This window comes from Salvelinus namaycush, unplaced genomic scaffold, assembly GCF_016432855.1.
Source record: "Salvelinus namaycush isolate Seneca unplaced genomic scaffold, SaNama_1.0 Scaffold657, whole genome shotgun sequence".
Lineage (NCBI taxonomy): Eukaryota > Metazoa > Chordata > Actinopteri > Salmoniformes > Salmonidae > Salvelinus > Salvelinus namaycush.
In genome coordinates this window covers 50,973-67,857 of record NW_024061372.1, presented here as the reverse complement: position 1 = coordinate 67,857, position 16,885 = coordinate 50,973, and positions in this window count along the sequence as shown.

The window sequence follows — 16,885 nt, the reverse complement described above, 5'->3', positions numbered from 1 at the left end:
GAAATGGTTTTGCGATTTCCCCTGGCTACACTATAATCCATCAGTAAAAGGAGTGTTGTGTTTTCACTGTAGCCAAGGGTTTTCAAGCCAGCCATCTTTTGGCCAAAGAGAGGATGCTGCCTTCATTAGTGCAGGATTTAGGAACTGGAGAAAAGCCATTGAAAAATTCACAGCACATCAAAACTGCCAAACCCACCGCCACTTTGTAACTGTATCAGCACACCAGCTAAATCCAATCAGTGTCCAGTTATCCAGCGCGTGGGGTAAACAGCAGGACGACGCAAGGCATTGCTTGATGAAAATTGTTTGTTCGGTGTGTCGTAGAAATATTTGCTCAATAATATTTCTCAGATACCGGAACTTGTGAATTCAAATAGACTTTATTACAAAGTGACAAGCCAAACTGGTCCATGGATCAACTGTCCTCCCAGCTTCGGCACACACTTTTTATACAGTTCTCATCCTTACGTCACACACATTATCTCCTCTTTATGTTAATGATTCATCACCTCTGGTACTGGCCACCATTATCTTTTTGACTTGCACTCATTTTAGCTTAGTTTCCTCATTCTTATTGGCACAGACATTAGGGCATAGATTCTATTGGTGGCGTAACCATAGCAATGACAGAAATAAACAGACATGCACACTCCTAATGCAGGTGCATGTCTAATGGTGCTTAAGCAATACAAACCCATGCTCTTCATGCACGTACATGTCTTATGGTGCTTGTAAATGATTAACTAATTTGTATGTACAATGGCCTTCACAAGACCAGGCATGACCCAGAATCGTTAGGCCAGTGTTCATCCAGCTTTGCACATTCACATGGATTCTGCTTACGCATGTCTAATGGTTAACCCTTATATTGATTCTGCGTACCAGCTTTGCACATTCACATGGATTCTGCTTACGCATGTCTAATGGTTAACCCTTATATTGATTCTGCGTACCAGCTTTGCACATTCACATGGATTCTGCTTACGCATGTCTAATGGTTAACCCTTATATTGATTCTGCGTACCAGCTTTGCACATTCACATGGATTCTGCTTACGCATGTCTAATGGTTAACCCTTATATTGATTCTGCGTACCAGCTTTGCACATTCACATGGATTCTGCTTACGCATGTCTAATGGTTAACCCTTATATTGATTCTGCCTACCAGCTTTGCACATTCACATGGATTCTGCTTACGCATGTCTAATGGTTAACCCTTATATTGATTCTGCGTACCAGCTTTGCACATTCACATGGATTCTGCTTACGCATGTCTAATGGTTAACCCTTATATTGATTCTGCGTACCAGCTTTGCACATTCACATGGATTCTGCTTACCCTAAGATGCATAACATGTACTGGAACATCTCCAATAGGTGCGGCATGTAGTAAGACAGGGACAAGCCTTTAGATGCCACACGGATGACAGTGGGAATTTATACCAGCTTTTGAAACTTAGGGCAGAAGAGGATGATCCCATTTTACTGAAGTGGTTAACAGAGCATACCACAATGTACACAGGCCCCAAAGCACAGAATGAAATTCTGAACATCATGGCCAATACAGTCATTCGAGGCATTGCAGCTGAGGTTAGGTCTCTTCCGATTGTACAATTTTCAGTAATTGTTGATGGTACTGAAGATGTTTCTGGTGCTGAACAGGAGAGTGTCTGACTGCATTATGTTGACCATGACCTTGTCCCTCCCAAGGAGTTTATTGGGCTATATAGGGTGTCGGAGACAACAGGCGAGGGCATTGCGAAGGTGGCAAATGATGTGTTGTTGAAGCTCAATTTGCCCATGTCTCTCTTACGTGGGCAGAGTCACGATAGTGCCTCAAACATGGCAGGAAAATACACAGGTGCACAGGCAATTGTGAGGAGGCAGCAGCCATTAGCCCTCTATGTGCATTGTGGAGCACACTGTAAATCTGATTACACAGTCTGTCTGCTCAGCCTCCCCACTGATCCGGGATTCCCTTTCTTGGGTCCATCAGTTAGGTGTCCTCTATGGCCAGTCAGGAAAGTTTAAGAGCATGTTGGAATCAATTGCCACGTCCAAATATACACATCTGACCACCATGAAACCCCTATGTCCAACAAGGTGGACTGTGCGGAATACTGCTATTAGAGCTGTGCTAGGGCAGTACTAGCGGGTACTAAGCAGCCTAGAGGAGATGGCAAAAACTGCATCCAAGACAGCTTCAACTGCCAGTGGCTTATTTGAGCACTTCAGCAAAGGCAAGAGTGTGTTGGGCCTCACACTTGCCTCTGCTGTTCTTGGAGAGCTTGAATGTCTAAACATTTCACTACAGAAGAAAACTCAGACTGTCTCTGGTGTGCAGGCTGCAGTCGAGTGTGTGCGGTCATCTCTTAGGTGCAAGAGAAATGACGAAAGCTACCTTGCACTGTATGAGAAAGCAACACCATTGATTGAATCCATTGAGACACACTCAAGATGATTTGCTGGCAAAGCGTGGATCACTATAGGCCAGAATTCTTTTAAGTGTTGGATGGTGTGGAGGTTCAGTTTGGCGACCGTTTTGACCAGGACAGTCTAAACGTCCTGCACAAGTTGGAAAGAGCGCTTCTCAGGACAGTCTAAACGTCAGGACAGTCTAAACGTCCTGCACAAGTTGGAAAGAGCGCTTCTCACGGGGGAGTCTAGATCAGTACCCTGAGCTGAACATAGATTCTCTTTCAGTGCAGTTGCCTCTATTTCACAACAAATACCCCTGTAGCAGCAGTGGAGAGGCAGCAGAGGTCCTCAGAGGCTTCCAGTGGAGGTGCAGGGGTTGTTTGACCAAGTTGAGGTGCTGATCAGAATTTTGTTTGTGGTGCCAGTGTCTTCATGTGAGGCTGAGAGGAGTTTCAGTGCACTCCGCAGGTTAAAGACTTGGCTACGGGCTAGCATGAGCCAAAAGAGACGGAACAGCGTACTTGTCTGTAATGTACCTAAAGACAGGCTGGACAGTCTGGAGGAAATATTTCTGCCAGCAATTTGTTGGATCCATTGAAACCCGCAAACATGTTTGGTTCTTATGTTCAGTACTATGTATATATAAAGTTACTGGAAACCTTGTGGTGCTGAATATGTTCTTTACACTTTTTTATTTCACTGACCCCTTGCAATTACACCAGGGACCCCTAGGGGTCCACTGACCCCTGTTTGAGAACCCCTGGTGTATAGTATGATATTTGTTATTTTGTTTAGTAGTTTTCAGTTTTTATTACATGACAGTACACTTACTAATTATTTATTTTGTTATTTTATTTAAAATTGCATACTTTGTGTGACATACTTGTCCATAGCTGTTGTTTGAAGAGTTGAGACACTGACTGAACAATAAATAAGTATTTTTGAAGGATCTTTTGGTTGATTTATTTGGGTTATTCATTGAAGTAGTTCTTTCACTTTTAGAACTACTTATTTTGAGCTTTTTGTTCTTGTAAAGCTATTGTAGTAGACATATTTAATGACTATATAAATATCAGAAAAAGTAAAATAAAAAGGCCAATTTTGTGATGGTTCTCAATGAGATTATTTTAGATGAGATCACAACATGTTCATTGTATTTACAAAAACTGCACCCATACAGTGTACAGTACCATTGCCACCTACTGGCCTTTCTTGGTATTGCTGGTTGTAAATACAAATACCTGCATACATGCTGGACTGATAAGGAACACTGCTATAACTATAATCCAGTAGTAGTATTATAATGATTTAAACATTTGAACAAGTTGGGACAACCCTTCAGTTAACTGCGGTACCTATCAATTATCCAGTTGTAGTAATTATGGTTCCTCAATATACATTTAACATATTACAATGTAGGCTATGTGTTACAGCACTACTTTTGGTGTGTCCCCCTCAGGAATTGCTCTTGAGAAAATGTCATGTAATTGTCCCCTCCAAAGTTGATATCAGATTTTCACCCCTGATCTAAACGTGAATCCATTCTCAAATGCGGTACGGTTCTGGAAACAGAAATCCCTCCACTTTCATGTCACATCAAAATCATTTCACAAACGCAACAATTACTGTAGGCTACACTGTTTTAACCGGTTTTAACAGTTGCCGCCAACAGTTATGAGTGTTCTGATATAAGTAGGACATGTGTCATCCGGGCAACTTTGAGAAAAATACTTTATAGGCCGATCAGAGTTGTCTTGAAATGGCTATGCATTTTCATACGTTTCATATGGAATGTAATAATTTGTGTATGTCCATCATCCATTTCATGTGATATGTTACAAATTATACTGAACAAAAATATAAACACGACATGCAACAATTTCTAAGGTTTACTGAGTTACAGTTCATATAAGGAAATCAATTCATTAGGCCCTAATCTATGGATTTCACATGACTGGGAGTAGAGAAATGCATATGTTCATCGCAGATACCTTAATAGTAGCGGTGTGGATCAGAAAACCAGTCAGTATCTGGTGTGACCACCATTTTCCTCATGCAGCATGACATCTTTTTTACATAAAGTTGATCAGGCTGTTGATTGTGGCCTGTGGAATGTTGTCCCACTCCTCTTCAATGGCTGTGCAACGTTTCTGGATATTGGCGGGAACTGGAACACGCTGTCGTACACGTCGATCCAGATCATCCCTAACATGCTCAATGGGTGACATGTCTGGTGTGTATGCAGGCCATGGAAGAACTGGGACATTTTTAGCTTCCAGGAATTGTGTACAGATCCTTGCGACATGGGGCTGTGTATTAATTTTCATGCTAAAACATGAGGTGATAGCGACAGATGAATGGCACGAAAATGGGCCTCAGCATCTCATCATGGTATCTCTGCATTCAAATTGCCATCGACAAAATTAAATTGTGATCGTTGTCTATAGCTTATGCCTGCCCATACCATAACCCCACCCCCATCATTGGGAACTCTGTTCACAATGTTGACATCAGCAAACCGCTCGCCCTCACGATGCCATACACATGGTCTGCAGTTGTGAGGCTGATTGGACGTACTGCCAAATTCTCTAAAATCACATTGGAGGCAGCTTATGGTAGAGAAATTAACATAATTTTCTGGCAACAGCTCTTGTGGACATTCCTGCTGTCAGCATGCCATTTGCATGCTCCCTCAAAACGTGCACATTTTAGTATGGCCTTTTATTGTCCCCAGCACAAGGTGCACCTGTGTAATGATCATCCTGTTTAATCAGATTCTTGATATGCCACACCTGTCAGGTGGATGGATTATCTTGGCAAAGGAGAAATGCTCACTAATAGGGATGTAAACAAATATGTGCACACCATTTTAGAAAAATAAGCTGTATGGAACCTTTCTGGGATCTTTTATTTCAGCTCAAGAAACATGGGACCAACTCTTTACATGTGTTTATATTTTTGTTCAGTGTACAATAAGTATGATATATTCCTAATTGCACTTTGTTGTGGCTAATGTTATCTTGCGTTAGCTGGGTTAAGTTTAGGGTTCAATTTAGGAGTTAGGGGAAGGGTTAGCTAACATGCTAAGTAGTTGCAATGTTGCTAAAATTGTCTGTGATGTGATTCGAACATTCACGTTATACACCCACCCATACTCCCAGGCCAACCTCCCTCCTTTTGTTTTTGGCTTAATGGTCGAATGCAGCAAATTGAGAGAAAAAAAGGGTCAGAACCTTAAGATGTTTTAAGTAACCCATACCAAACATATCATACAAATAGACTACCACAGTATGAGTCATAATACCCAGCGGTCAAACAGGGAGATGGTTCCAATCATATTTCCACCATTCATTTTTCCCATAGGGGATTTTAGAAACACTTAAACAAGGGCTGTGTTTCATGTAGGCTTAGTTTGGTGTGATGTTTTGATAACCATGTAAATCTCTCTAGGACAAGGTGATGTTTATTTTCTGTATTCACCCCCCCCCCCCCCAAAAAAATGAAATGCTAATTAGCTGCTAATGTGGCTATCATAAAGAACTACAAATGCCATGATCTGGAAGAGACTGCCAATTTGAGGCAAAAGTAAGAATCTCTGGATTAACTATCTAATGTTAGTTAAATGTAGTAATGGATAATTTGGCTACATTTCTTTAATGGACAATTCTGTGAACTGTCTTGTGCAAGTTTTAAATTGACACAATACCTGTTAGGTGTCAGCCAGAGATGACGTGCAGGAGCTTCCAGGGATTTGTTGTTTTTACATGATGTCTACGCCGATGTGAATTAGCATTTTCGAATCTGAGAGTAAATAGAGCCGACTATATTGATAAAATTAATCTTGTCCGCGAAAGATTGACATTGTTATCAAAACGTTACACCAAGGTAAGCCTACATGAAATACAGCCCTTATTGTGTTTCTAAAATCCCTTATGGGAAAAAAGAACAGTGGAAAAACTGTTTCCCTGTTTAACCGCTAGGTTTAATGGGTATTATTTTTTAATTTAACCTTTGTGTCACAGATTTGCATTTACTATGTTACATCTTTGAAGCCAGGCCGACATATTAGACATTTCTTGGAATTATAGTTTCAAGAATTCATAAAAGTGAAAGGAGGAAAATAATTAATAATGTAAAAGAATGTGGGGGTCTGAAAGAAGCCAATGAAATGTTATATGAATGCAATGTGCTATTATAATAACATTCATGCTGAGTTTATTGGCTGGATAGAATGACAATTTTACCACATTCAAAATCACCAGTATGAAAATCCCCCAAAATATTATAGATTTTTCAGATCACATTTTTTTAAATCCCTTGCAGGACAAAAAAGCAATTTTTCACTATGTTCTTTGCAGAACTGTGCAAATTGATAACGATACAAAACATGTCTAAAGTAACAAGTTATCTATTGCTACAACCACTAGAAGTAGGCCTTCAAATATTTCTCAGAACTACAAGTCATGAGACATGGGTTGTGTTCATTAGTGCACACCGTTTCCAAACGGAAAAGGACAACAAGGGCTACTTATTGAACCAGTGCTGGTAGATCTCTCTCTGTTTCAGTCTGTTTTTCCCCCCCATTTGGTGCCTAATGAATACAACCCAGGTATGCAACTGATGAAACATAATACCATAAGAACAATTAATTATTAAACGATAGACTGATAAACATATAGCTCACCAACTTTTACATAACTTTCAAACAGCTTTTGAAAAACACACCCACGCTTCACACACTCATCCACAAGTCATCTATCATCTAACTTTCATTGGTATAAAATTCACATCAATCAGAATTCAGTCAGGACATGCACTCACATTTGTCTGGTTACACATGAACACCTAAATGCTAGCCTGGACCCAGATCCATTTCTGCTGTCTTGCCAACTATGATGGTCATTCATATTGGAGCTGGCAAGACAGCACAAACAGATCTGGGACCATGCTAACTAAATGCACTAATGGTGTATAATTAGTCAGGTAGCCCATTGTAGTTTATGAAGACATACATTTCTGCAAGTGGTCAGTGCAATACCTTTCAATAGTATTTATCAAAGTGCCATCAAATAATAAACACCTTATAATACATCTTCCTGAGAATCAAAATAAATACTTAAGATGTGGCTTTCCCTGGATGTATAATACCTGGGTTCAAATACTAGGTGAAATTATTACAAATACTTCTAGCAGTGCTTGATCAAGCTTGCCTGGCTTAATGGAAGCAATAGAATAGATCCAAAACTATATTACATTACAAAGCAAACGCAGAAAAGTATTTGAAAATAATAATAATAATAAATCAAATACTATTTGAACCCAGGTCTACAAAAGAGAGGTTGGGCACATAAAGTGCTTTAGTCAACAACAAAAAACGTATGAGGTTAGAATGAGAAGCCCAGTTTCAAGTGTTTAGTTATTACAGTATAATCTTGAACAACAACAAAAAATTGTCTACGTTCCAAATGACACCCTATTGCCTATATAGGGCCCTGGTCGAAAGTAGTGCACTATATAAGAAATAGGGTGCCATATGCACTCAAACAGCTCATCTTCTAAAGATTGATGTATAATATTTAAAAGGTTTCCCAAAATTGTTCTTTTGGTAATTTATGGAAAAATCCAAAGTAGCCTTTTCACACATTCTCCCACTGACATCAATGCATGACTTTTTGACTGAAAATCAGACTTAAATGGAAGTAATTTCATCAGTCTGAATGAATCTCCTCTTCTTCCTCCTCTTCTTCTTCCTCCTCGTCTTCCTGCCCTTCGGGACTGTAAAGTTCGTCTGCTGACTCACTCTGGTCGTGTACAGCCTCCTCTTCCTCACTCCTCATCTCCTCCTCAGCTTCTTCTTGCTCATCTCCATCACTGCTGTCGTCATCATCATCCTCCTCCTCCTCCTCTCCTCCGCTGTCCTCCTCTTCCCGGACTACGGGACCTGGTAGAAGACAAAACTGTTAAAGGTAGAATCCACATTTGGTGAAACTGTGCCACTGTTCGCCTCAGCGCCTCTTGTTATTGGTTTTGTTGATGAAACAGAGGAGCGTCCGACATCGTAGTTGAAGACATGTTGCAGTACATATTCTGCTGTTCTATCATGCATGCAATCAAGTCTGAGGAGAAAAGTGTTTGTGGTTTCAAGTACATTCTTTAGGTTGGTTTATTTGTCAAACGCACAAAAAAAGACAACTAAAAGACAAACAGTTCAGATAGAAAATAAAACAAGGTAAAAATAAATGTACATGTGAACCTGGAAACCCAAAGGGCTTTTGTAAAATCCAACCAAACATACAATTGAAGTTAAAATTATTCAACACACTCTAGTTCCCTCTACCCTTTGTCACACACACCAGTCTGTTACTTACAGAGCTCGTTGATGAGGTGAGAGACGTGAGAGTGTACTTCAGTGAGGAAGTCTTCCTGTTTAGCCTCCATGGACTCGGCCAGGCCGTCTGAGTCCACGCAAGCGCATTCTGGGTGGAACAGAGGCTTCTTCAACTGCCTGCAGAAACTGGGACAAACACACACAAACACACTCGCATTAGCAATGGCACATCACCCATAGACAGGTGGAGAGAGAAAGACACGCATTACCAATGAAATGTCACCCATAGACATAGCTCACACACACACGCACAAACACACTGCAAATGGCGCAACACCCATAGACAGTTGGAGACACACACACACACACACACCCCACTTACTTTTTGCTTGATGACTTGTACGCCTAAACAGCAAATCAGAGAAGCAAAGAATAACATCATTCATTATTTTTATTTTTTTGGGGGGGTGGGAGGGGGTAGATCAGCGTTTACTATTGCAGGGATTGTGGCTTCCATCAATGTAATTTTCTGCATCTTTTCCATTCCCCATCAAAAAAATAATAACATTTAGTTAATGAAAATAAAACAATAAAGCTACTTAGGAACAGCAGGACGGTTTTAAAAAGAATGTTAAAGGCACATCCATTTGTCCATGTATATCAATTAATCCGCACACTGACCTCCAGGAAGCAGAAGGGGTCGTTCTCCTGGGCGAGGGTCTGGATGCCACTGTGGACATCCTGCAGACGGGACTGGTCCTGGACCGCCTTGGCTATGTTCCGCTGGATGCTGGGGCCACACTCGACCCCGTGGGAGCAGGAACAGTCCCTGAGGGAGGTGAGGAAGCCCTCCAGGTGGACCTGTAACACCTCCCCCAAGGCTGTGACCCGCTGGTCTGAGTCCTCCAGGAACCTCTGCACAGAGAGAGGGAGAGGGTTGAGAGGTAGGTGTGTGTTTAACCAAAAACTAACTAATCAGTGATCAAAAGTTTCTCCTCATCTTCAGACATGAAAATAGATTAAATATATATATTTTTTAATACAACAAATTAAAAAATATATACAGCTCTGTAAACAATACAAATACATGACATCTACAATTATGGAAAGGAGTGCTGATCAAGGATCAGGTGCGAACACCTGTCCATAATCATGTTCATTACAATCTTAAATGCAAAACTGATCCTAGATAGGGCTGTTACGGTGAGCATATTACCGCCACACGGGTGGTCACAAGTCATGATGGCAGTCAAATTCCATGTGACAGTTTAGTCACTGTAATTAGGCTTCTCCAAACTCTGTTGTTGCTGATGGTCATTAGTAGCCAACCAAACTTGCCAACTGCCTGAACTGCCTGAAAGTGAACCACGTGAAAAGCGTCTTCCATTTGCTATTTAAGAGCATAGATGACATGTATTTTTTTCCCACTGCCCCTGTTTCGAGACAGGTGCATGATAATGGTCCATTCTAAATCAAAACTAATTTCACACTTATGTGATTTAGTATATGTAAATCTTATACTAAATCATTAGTATACATTTTTTTAGGGGGCATTACGGCCACACAAAGAGGATGCGGCAGGGAAATTCGGGGCATTATCAAGTGCTTGTTAAATTGTGAATGAGAGACTGATTAAGTGTGTACAGCCTGAGCAATAAACAAAGCAGAGCTCATGCCTTTGATGCGACTTAGAATGTATTAAAAATCAAAACATATAGCCCAATGTTTGTAGAACAACTAAAGTTGCATAAATAACTCTAGATGAAGCATATAGGAGGAACGGTTTCTTTGTTAACCGCTCAACACAGAATAGCCCCATGTGCGCACTCCTATTTTATTCAGCTATGTTCAACTGTATTTTTCACACTATAAAATAATGCCACGGAATTCTAAACAAATCTTGTCTGCTAAATGAACTAGTAGAAACAGCTCAAGGATGATCAATGGAAACAGGATGCACCGGAGCGCAATTTCAAGTCTCATAGCAAAGGGTCTGAATACTTATGTAAATAATGTTTTTCATTTATGAGAAATAGATGAGGACAAATATTAATTTAATACATTTTTAGAATAAGGCTGTAACGTAACAAAATGTGGAAAAAATCAAGGGGTCTGAATCCTTTCCGAATGCACTGTAGATGATTGTTGTTTCACCCTGACTGCACTACGAATGTCCCAATGGCGAACATGCATAAAGATGGAAGAATTCAGATATGTCGTCATCGTTTTAGCACTATCCACTGAGTTTGTAAACTACGTTGCGTGACATGGTTCAATAAATATCTGAATAAATCTACCTTTGCGGCAATTAGGAAAAAAACTCAAGATAGAATTGGGATCATGTATACGGTGCTAATGAACATACAAATAAATTATAAGGAGTGTTATGTACACTACGGCAAACTTAGCCAAACGAGTCATTTGTGGTAAGTGCATGAGGGCCATCATCTTTATTTATCTCTACCACTGGGACAATAAAGGCATGACTTAAATTCTCTTTCCATCCACTACTCCACATCATTTCAATAACTCAAATCCAACGCATTTTATAAAGCCCTTTTTACATCAGCAGTTGTCACAAAGTGCTTTACGGTTACCCAGCCTAAAACCCCAAAGAGCAAGCAATCCACTTATCTGGTCCACTTACTGTGCATGCTGTTCCCAATACTGTCACCCTCCTCGAAGACACCAACCTTCACCACCTCCCAGTCCATGTCCAATCTCTACAGGCATAACAATGGATATACTGTTTACCTACATTAGCATTTAGATACTGCTACAGAAGGAAACAAAACTGACACTGAACATTACAGGGGCCATTAAGTCAAATGGTCCACTAAAAGAGTGGCTGTGTTTCACACACACAACCCAGAGCATTCTAACCACAGAACTAGAATGTGCAGAACGGGATTCCCCATTCATGTCAATGATGCTGTTCCGTTTTATTCATTCCATCTTTTATTTTAACCATCTCACCTCATATTTAAGATTAACGTGCATGTCTTCACCATCATCACGCCTTGGCATAGCAACAGAGCCACTGGGGGCCTCACCACCATCATGTTGAGTTGCTAGGGTCAACACAACAGAAGATGAACCACACACACACACAGAGAGAACAAAAAAATTACAAGTTAGGTGTCCTCTATGGCCAGTCAGGAAAGTTTAAGAGCATGTTGGAATCAATTGCCACGTCCAAAGATACACATCTGACCACCATGAAACCCCTATGTCCAACAAGGTGGACTGTGCGGAATACTGCTATTAGAGCTGTGCTAGGGCAGTATGAGCGGGTACTAAGCAGCCTAGAGGAGATGGCAAAAACTGCATCCAAGACAGCTTCAACTGCCAGTGGCTTATTTGAGCACTTCAGCAAAGGCAAGAGTGTGTTGGGCCTCACTTGCCTCTGCTGTTCTTGGAGAACTTGAATGCCTAAACATTTTACTGCAGAAAAAAACTTGGATTGTCTCTGGTGTGCAGGCTGCAGTCGAGTGTGTGCGGTCATCTCTTAGGGGCAAGAGAAATGACGAAAGCTACCTTGCACTGTATGAGAAAGCAACATCATTGATTGAATCCATTGAGACACACTCAAGATGATTTGCTGGCAAAGCGTGGATCACTATAGGGCAGAATTTTTTTAAGTGTTGGATGGTGTGGAGCTTCAGTTTGGCGACTGTTTTGACCAGGACAGTCTAAACGTCCTGCACAAGTTGGAAAGAGCGCTTCTCACGGGGGAGTTGGATGAGTCTCTAGATCAGTACCCTGAGCTGAACATAGATTCTCTTTCAGTGCAGTTGCCTCTATTTCACAACAAATACCCCTGTAGTAGCAGTGGAGAGGCAGCAGAGGTCCTCAGGAGGCTTCCAGTGGAGGTGCAGGGGTTGTTTGACCAAGTTGAGGTGCTGATCAGAATTTTGTTTGTGGTGCCAGTGTCTTCATGTGAGGCTGAGAGGAGTTTCAGTGCACTCCGCAGGTTAAAGACTTGGCTACAGGCTAGCATGAGCCAAAAGAGACGGAACAGCGTACTTGTCTATAATGTACATAAAGACAGGCTGGACAGTCTGGAGGGAATATATCTGCCAGCAATTTGTTGGATCCATTGAAACCCGCAAACATGTTTGGTTCTTATGTTCAGTACTATGTATATATAAAGTTACTGGAAACCTTGTGGTGCTGAATATGTTCTTTACACTTTTCTTTTTCACTGACCCCTTGCAATTACACCAGGGACCCCTAGGGGTCCACTGACCCCTGTTTGAGAACCCCTGATGTATAGTATGATATTTGTTATTTTGTTTAGTAGTTTTCAGTTTTTAGTACATGACAGTACACTTACTAATTATTTATTTTGTTATTTTATTTAAAATTGCATACTTTGTGTGACATACTTGTCCATAGCTGTTGTTTGAAGAGTTGAGACACTGACTGAACAATAAATAAGTATTTTTGAAGGATATTTTGGTTGATTTATTTGGGTTATTCATTGAAGTAGCTCTTTCACTTTTAGAACTACTTATTTTGAGCTTTTTGTTTATGTAAAGCTATTGTAGTAGACATATTTAATGACTATATAAATATCAGAAAAAGTAAAATAAAAAGGCCAACTTTGTGATGGTTCTCAATGGAGATTATTTTAGATGAGATCACAACATGTTCATTGTATTTACAAAAACTGCACCCATACAGTGTATAGTACCATTGCCACCTACTGGCCTTTCTTCGTATTGCTGGTTGTAAGTACAAATACCTGCTGGACTGATAAGGAACACTGCTATAACTATTATCCAGTAGTAGTATTATAATAATTTAAACATTTGAACAAGTTGGGACAACCCTTCAGTTAACTGCGGTACCTATCAATTATCCAGTTGTAGTAATTATGGTTCCTCAATATACATTTAACATATTACAACGTAGGCTATGTGTTACAGCACTACTTTTGGTGTGTCCCTCAGGAATTGCTCTTGAGAAAATGTCATGCAATTGTCCCCTCCAAAGTTGATATCAGATTTTCACCCCTGATCTAAACGTGAATCCATTCTCAAATGCGGTACGGTTCTGGAAACAGAAATCCCTTCACTTTCATATCACATCAAAATCATTTCACAAACGCAACAATTACTGTAGGCTACGCTGTTTTAACCGGTTTTAACAGTTGCAGCTAACAGTAGGCTATTTTACAATAACAACACATTTGTGGCGTCTTTCTTCCGTTTATACACGTGTTCAGAGATGCAGAGGAAGAGACAGGCCCAACTCTGCGCAAAATCTGTCTCCCTCCAACCGGTGACTTTTTTGTTGTTGTTGCGCCCAACAAGCAAGGAGTTTTGTATGGAGGTCAATGAGTGCTGAATTTGGTCAACAAAACAATGTATGGCTTATTTGCTACATGAGTTTTATTGGATCGAATAGAAGTTTCTTAATGCTTAAATTGTTATGAGTGTTCTGATATAAGTAGGACATGTGACATCCGGACAACTTTGAGAAAAATACTTTATAGGCCGATCAGAGTTGTCTTGAAATGGCTATGCATTTTCATACGTTTCATATGGCATGTAGTAATTTGTGGATGTCCATCATCCATTTCATGTGATATGTTACAAATTATACTGAACAAAAATATAAACACAACATGCAACAATTTCTAAGGTTTACTGAGTTACAGTTCATATAAGGAAATCAATTCATTAGGCCCTAATCTATGGATTTCACATGACTGGGAGTAGAGAAATGCATATGTTCATCGCAGATACCTTAATAGTAGTGGTGTGGATCAGAAAACCAGTCAGTATCTGGTGTGACCACCATTTTCCTCATGCAGCATGACATCTTTTTTACATAAAGCTGATCAGGCTGTTGATTGTGGCCTGTGGAATATTGTCCCACTCCTCTTCAATGGCTGTGCAACGTTTCTGGATATTGGCGGGAACTGGAACACGCTGTCGTACACGTCGATCCAGATCATCCCTAACATGCTCAATGGGTGACATGTCTGGTGAGTATGTAGGCCATGGAAGAACTGGGACATTTTCATCTTCCAGGAATTGTGTACAGATCCTTGCGACATGGGGCTGTGTATTAATTATCATGCTAAAACATGAGGTGATAGCGACAGATGAATGGCACGACAATGGGCCTCAGCATCTCATCATGGTATCTCTGCATTCAAATTGCCATCGACAAAATTAAATTGTGATCGTTGTCTATAGCTTATGCCTGCCCATACCATAACCCCACCCCCATCATTGGGAACTCTGTTCTCAATGTTGACATCAGCAAACCGCTCGCCCTCACGATGCCATACACATGGTCTGCAGTTGTGAGGCTGGTTGGACGTACTGCCAAATTCTCTAAAATCACATTGGAGGCAGCTTATGGTAGAGAAATTAACACAATTTTCTGGCAACAGCTCTTGTGGACATTCCTGCTGTCAGCATGCCATTTCCATGCTCCCTCAAAACTTGCACATTTTAGTATGGACTTTTATTGTCCCCAGCACAAGGTGCACCTGTGTAATGATCATCCTGTTTAATCAGATTCTTGATATGCCACACCTGTCAGGTGGATGGATTATCTTGGCAAAGGAGAAATGCTCACTAATAGGGATGTAAACAAATATGTGCACACCATTTTAGAAAAATAAGCTGTATGGAACCTTTCTGGGATCTTTTATTTCAGCTCAAGAAACATGGGACCAACTCTTTACATGTGTTTATATTTTTGTTCAGTGTACAATAAGTATGATATATTCCTAATTGCACTTTGTTGTGGCTAATGTTATCTTGCGTTAGCTGGGTTAAGTTTAGGGTTCAATTTAGGAGTTAGGGTTAGGGGAAGGGTTAGCTAACATGCTAAGTAGTTGCAATGTTGCTAAAATTGTCTGTGATGTGATTCGAACATTCACGTTATACACCCACCCATACTCCCAGGCCAACCTCCCTCCTTTTGTTTTTGGCTTAATGGTCGAATGCAGCAAATTGAGAAAAAAAAGGGTCAGAACCTTAAGATGTTTTAAGTAACCTTCTGTCTTATGTAACCCATACCAAACATATCATACAAATAGACTACCACAGTATGAGTCATAATACCCAGCGGTCAAACAGGGAGATGGTTCCAATCGTATTTCCACCATTCATTTTTCCCATAGGGGTTTTTAGAAACACTTACATAAGGGCTGTGTTTCATGTAGGCTTAGCCTGGTGTGATGTTTTGATAACCATGTAAATCTCTCTAGGACAAGGTGATGTTTATTTTCTGTATTCACCCCCCCCCCCCAAAAATGAAATGCTAATTAGCTGCTAATGTGGCTATCATAAAGAACTACAAATGCCATGATGATCTGGAAGAGACTGCCAATTTGAGGCAAAAGTAAGAATCTCTGGATTGACTATCTAATGTTAGTTAAATGTAGTAATGGATAATTTGGCTACATTTCTTTAATGGATAATTCTGTGAACTGTCTTGTGCAAGTTTTAAATTGACACAATACCTGTTAGGTGTCAGCTAGAGATGACGTGCAGGAGCTTGCAGGGATTTGTTGTTTTTACATGATGTCTACGCCGATGTGAATTAGCATTTTAGAATCTGAGAGTAAATAGAGCTGACTATATTGATAAAATTAATCTTGTCGGCGAAAGATTGACATTGTTATCAAAACGTTACACCAAGGTAAGCCTACATGAAATACAGCCCGTATTGTGTTTCTAAAATCCTTTATGGGAAAAAAGAACGGTGGAAAAACTGTTTCCCTGTTTAACCGCTAGGTTTAATGGGTATTATTTTTTAATTTAACCTTTGTGTCACAGATTTGCATTTACTATGTTACATCTTTGAGGCCAGGCTGACATAGACATTTCTTGGAATTATAGTTTCAAGAATTCATAAAAGTGAAAGGAGAAAAATAATTAATAATGTAAAAGAATGTGGGGTCTGAAAGAAGCCAATGAAATGTTATATGAATGCAATGTGCTATTATAATAACATTCATGCTGAGTTTATTGGCTGGATAGAATGACAATTTTACCACATTCAAAATCACCAGTATGAAAATCCCCCAAAATATTATAGATTTTTCAGATCACATTTTTTTTAAATCCCTTGCAGGACAAAAAAGCTATTTATCACTATGTTCTTTGCAG